Here is a 5,950-nt window from a genome sequence, read left to right as displayed (position 1 = left end):
CCTTTTTAAAAAAATAATTAAAAAAGTTAATTAATTTTATCTTCCTCAAACTCTAATTTTCAAAAGATGTCTACAAAATAATCAGTTCACACAGAAACCCTGGTCTCCTTAGTATTCACTAGGTTTATAGAGCAGCGAAGGAAACCATCCCACAGTGTGCATGTTTTGAAAACATTTTCTATGCTACTTGTTTCAAGTATATATTTAGAATAACCAAAATAACTGCATCAAGCAGAGGGGTGTGTTTTACTAATAATTTGTTTATTCTTTTGCACAAGGCACTACATCATTTTAGTTATTTTGGTGTTATCAGAACACATAACACTTTTAAATCAACACAAATATTCACTCTAAACTGAAGAGGGTTGTTGCTGCTATGTTGTTAACTTTGCATTATGCTGCCTGCCTGGCCCTGCACTGCAAGCATGATTAACATTAATTGTTTAAATACTTTTTGTTTCACAAGCAAAATAACTTTTTAGCTTCACACAACTAAGCATCAGAATACTGAATTGCCTTAATGTTTTAATCAAATACATTAATATTATTATTGCTATGCATGTACACATACACACTAACTGATGGTGACTGACAAGGACTTAGTTTCACATTTGAGGGAGGACTGTATCATCACCATCATCAAATAAAACCTTCAAAATCCACATTTAGATGGAGTTTGTTTTAAACCACACTCAAAAAATATTCTGTGGCTTAGTAAATATTTAACTTAATTAACTTAATTAAATCTCTGAAAATCTTACTTGATTGTTTGAATTAAACTTACCAAAATAATTGAGTAAAAATTAAATAAAATTAAATAAAAGCCAATGTCATGTATCCCACCCAGCAAAAACTCGTTGAAAAGACGTCGAAAAGACGTAATTGGCAGACGTCTAAACAACGTTAAAATTTAGTTGAAAAGTGAAAGGTGAAAAGATGTCTATAAACAGACGTCCAAATTACGTTTAAATGTGGTTGAAAAGTGAAAGGTGAAAAGACGTCTTTTTCAGACCTAATTATAACCGTATATTATTTGTCATATTCCTAATTAGTGAAAATAAGACAATTCACAGTATATTGACACATTTATTGACACATTACATCTTTCATGTAAATTCTTGATCACATCTTTATAGACCTTGCAAAAGAGTAGTATTTATTTAGATTTAAAAGTCTTTACTATAAACTTATCAAATTAATCCATCTTTCTGTATTAATATAATTTTTCAAGACAATAAACTATGACCAATTATAACCACATTAGAACAACCAAAAATGTTAATTCTGCCATTATTTCCTTACCCTCATGTTGCCCCAAACCATGTTGCAGAACACAAATTAAGATATTTTTTTTAACAGATGCCTTGTGTACGCAAAAAAACAACAACAACAGCAAAAATAATCTATTCAGAAATTATGAATCCCCAATGGATTTTCACAAAAGCACCAAAAAGCGCCAGCTCTCACGCCAATGCAACACTGATGCGTCATGGTGCTTGTGTGAATGCGTTATTTTATATGAAAAAAAAAATCTCAGATTTCATTAAAAAGTTCTGCATTTATGTTTCAAAGATGAACAAAAGTATGGCTTGGAACAATATGAAGATAAATGAGGAAGATCTTTGCTTTAACTAACACAGTAGGTAAATGTGTTCCCACAGGGACACCAGTAGATCTCTGCCTGATCTCTGATCTTCTGCTTCTTCTGCTCCTTCCTCCATCCCAATTCTGGATTAATGAGCCACAGCAGATGTTTCCTCTTTGAATGCTTTAGCCTCGCTGTTTTTTCTGCAGCATCTAAAGTGAGAAAGAAAACAGTAACTAAAATGTAAATGAATAATACAAAAACAATGGTTGTCCAAAATGTACAAATTAAAGTGTATCAATCATTCTTCATGAGGGATTATTAACTAATCAGTATGTCGGGTTGTCAGCTCTGGCCATTAAGGTGAGACTTAGGTCTCTGCAGAGTAAAAGCAGGCGTTTATGATTTAGTGTGTGTATTCAAACTGCTAGGTGTTTCTAAATCATGCAATCAAAATGATCCCCCTTACCTAAACCCCTCCCCTAAACCTACCGTCACTTCGTCAGCCAATCAGGTATCATGGTCTAAAAACACCCTGATCGGTAACTCCCATTACTTTCCTGCAGAGACCTATGCTTGGCTTAAGGTCCACTGTCATGCAGAGTGTACGTCTCAATCTGCTTCACAGTTTGCCAAGTTGTGAATATATAGTGTACATAAATGTAGGTACTGGTAAGCACTGTGGCTCACTATACACTGGTGGCTATTTCTGTCCTCATTGTACAACATCACTACTGACATTAATGCACAACAATAAAACTGATATCTTTCTTTTAATGCTATTTACAGCACATTATGATACATACTTTATTACATGTATGTGTAAGATTTAATTCATAAATTAATCGGAAATGTTTACTAGATTAGACATTACCTGTCTAGTGATATGTTTATGCTGAAATATATTATTGGTTTGTGTTTTAAAATTTATTACGTGTAATCTTATAGCGAATTATCAGAGCAGCGTAAATAGAAAATTGTGATTGAGGCAGCTCTTCACCACTGACTACTGAGCAACGGACCTGAGTGAAACACCCCCAGAGTTTACGTCCACACCTGATCACACTCACCTGTTTGTGACTTATAGTTAGCAAAACTGAAGACATTGATTAATGTGTTCAGGTGCACTGCAGGTTGGAGCAAAACTCTGCATGTAAGTGGACCTTGAGAGACAATGTTGAGATCTCCTGCAATATGTTCTGAACATGCACTATAAAGAGACAGAATGACTTACAACACTGGTGTCCAGTCCTGGGCTGGAGGACCACCGTTCTGCAGAGTTTCTGCTGATCCTTGATCGGCTGCTCAGGTCTGCTTAACTGGGGTTGGAGCTAAACTCTGAAAAAAAGACAAGACAACCAATATTATAATGTTACAAAGTTAAACAACGATAAATAATTGTATCCATAAATATGCACAACATCTGAAAATGCACAAAGATGAGAAGAAAGAACTTTCAACACTGAAAAATAAGAAGCAATATTAAATCACACATGCATTTTCTTTTCTTATTATTATTCCTCTTGCAATAAGTTTATTCACAATTACCTTGTGGTTTATCAATGATTTTCAGTCTCTGAAATAGAAAAGATCTATCAATGATGAACTATTATTTACCCCGTTTGTATCTGCGAGGTGTTCATTACACATTTTACTTGTGTGTTAAGATCAGTAATTATGACTGTCGAATGTCTGACTTGACTCAGTGAATTCTTCCCCCAAACATATGATTAGACTATCAGTCGAATATCAGCAAAATATGAAAATTCTGATTCGACTATGAAAAACTTTAGTCAAGGACACCTCTAGTAAATTCAAATATTACTATTTTAATCAAATAAATGCAGCAGTGGTGAGCATAAAATATGTATTTTAAATAAATTTTTTAAATAATATTTTCTATTTCTCTTCCACCTTAATTTGATCCTCTAACTTTAACACTCACTATTCTAATTCTATTCTTAAAAAAAAAATTAACTACCTTTCTGATCTTTTTGTATTCTATTTTCTTTACATTTATTATGCAATTGTGTGTGTATGTGTGTGTGTGTTTGTGTATTTGTGTATATATATATATATATATATATATATATATATATATATATATATATATATATATATATATATGTGTGTGTGTATATGTGTAAAGACCTTTAACTAGCTTGTTCTAGTAACAGTACTACGTGTACTGTTAACCTAACTGAGACTTGTTATAGCACTTATATATCTTTGCTCTTTTTGTTGTTTTTGATCGCTTCCTCTGTCTTCATCTGTAAGTCGCTTTGGATAAAAGAGTCTGCTAAATGAATAAAATGTAAATACATGATAAATCTGACCCTTAAACGTTTGAATGGTAGTGTATGTTTGAGGTATTACTTACTAGTTATGTTTCATAATGTCTAAAAATGTTCTTCAGCTGGATACAGGCACGGCCATCAGCATGGAAGAATCTAGAACATAAACATTGTCATTCTGTCAATCTGTCAAAGCCAACAATATTTATTATACAATGCCATGTTTATTATAAATAAACTATAGCAGAGGTGAAAGGCAGAAAAGAAAATTAATTTACAGATTATACAAAAAATTAAAAGAATAATAACAGAATGTAAAGTTTTAGGTTTACTAACCGAGTAATACTCTTACAGTGTGGACATCAAAATAACTAACAGGCAAACAAACACACACACACACACACACACACACACACACACACACACACATATATTATGAAAATATGATATAAACACACACATATATAAGAAAATTACAGATTCATGCTGATGTAGGCGAAATATATTGTGAAAAATGCACATAAAGTTACCTCTTGTAGTTAGCATTATAGTTGAGATGCTAATGGACTTTTTCTGAAGACCCTGCCCAGCAAGCAATTTCACGTCTAATAGACGTCTAAACACAGCCCAGACGTCTAGGCTAAATCGAGGCTAATTTTGGGCTGTCAGTGAAAATCTAATAGACGTCTAAACATACCCCAGAATAGACAGCTATTGAACGACTATATTTATACGTCCAATAGATGTCTAACCATAGCCCAAGAATAGACTAGTCATCAATTACACTACATAAACATGTAATAGACAACAAAATGAGGCATAAGGATTCTTTTCACTCAAATATAACAGGTTCTCATAAATGAAAATCCATCCAAACTAATTGAATATAAAGGGATTTATTTTGAACAATTATATAGACAACAACAACTTGGACAACATTCAAACATAAAAATGAACAAATAAAACATTGGAAAAATATGTAAAACAATTAATTTTTAAGAATTAACTGTTTACTTTAGATTCATAACCCGCACCCCCTGCCCTCCCTGGTGCTTGTTTGAAATGATTAGAAATAGCATTTTTTTTATTTCACATTCCGTAGCTGATGGAAAGCTGGTCATCACTGCGTCTGCCAAATGAGAAAAAGGAAAGAATTATTGCTCAAAAAAAACATTGTTGACAATCCTTTTTAACTAATTAGTCAATCACTTTTGCTAGGATAATTTAATAGATAGAGTTAACAGAATATAGATTGAGACTATATAATTTATATCAATATAGACAATAATTTATATCAATATTATAATTAATATCAATAATTGAACATTTTTGCTCGCGTAATGGTAATGCAATACGGCGTGTAACGATACGCGTATTGAACAATTCTGTACAAGGCATATATATACATACATACATACATATATAGGCTATATACACACACACACACACACACACACACACACACTCATACATATATATCTGAAATTTTCTTCTCGAATGTTCATTTTTATCAAGCTCATATATGCAAGTTCAGTAATTTCACTTAAATGGCAATGAAAATGACCTATTAATTTTCATTTAAGTGAAATTACTGAACTTGCATATATGAGCTTGATAAAAATGAACATCCGAGAAGAAAATTTCAGATTGCACTTAGAGGCTTTTGCATCTCAACTCTTTATTTATATATATATATATATATATATATACACACACACACAGTGATGGGAATAATGGCGTTATAAATAAACGGCGTTACTTTTTTCAGTAACGAGTAAATCAAACTAATTATTGCTTCCTCCATTACAACGCCGTTCCCCTTCTGTCAGTCATATAATGCAGGTCTAATGTCGCCACCTAAAAAGGCCATGCACCGAGAAGTCCAATTTAAACAATTCCCCATTGTAAGTACACATTGATGGCCTAAGACATGAAACGAGCAGTCTGTGTGAGAAAATGAACAGTATTTATATCGTTTTTACCTCTTGTACACAGCCACGTCCAAGTGATATGAGGGCTCGCGTGCTTCCAGGTGTGTGATGAGTCCGCGTTCTGGCTTAATTTGCGCAAG

General features: G+C 32.9%; 1 long non-coding RNA gene across 1 annotated transcript; it reads right to left on the bottom strand.

The window, feature by feature from the left end:
• Positions 1-1,662: 1,662 nt before the first annotated feature.
• On the bottom strand, positions 1,663-4,037 carry LOC127952746 (uncharacterized). Its single transcript, XR_008153042.1, has 4 exons — positions 3,966-4,037; positions 3,134-3,161; positions 2,820-2,923; positions 1,663-1,797 (listed from the first exon to the last, which is right to left on the bottom strand). It is a non-coding gene; the product is annotated as an uncharacterized LOC127952746 (long non-coding RNA).
• Positions 4,038-5,950: the final 1,913 nt, after the last annotated feature.

This window comes from Carassius gibelio, chromosome B3, assembly GCF_023724105.1.
Source record: "Carassius gibelio isolate Cgi1373 ecotype wild population from Czech Republic chromosome B3, carGib1.2-hapl.c, whole genome shotgun sequence".
NCBI classification, from domain to species: Eukaryota; Metazoa; Chordata; class Actinopteri; order Cypriniformes; family Cyprinidae; genus Carassius; species Carassius gibelio.
This window is presented reverse-complemented; position numbering and strand designations above follow the sequence as displayed.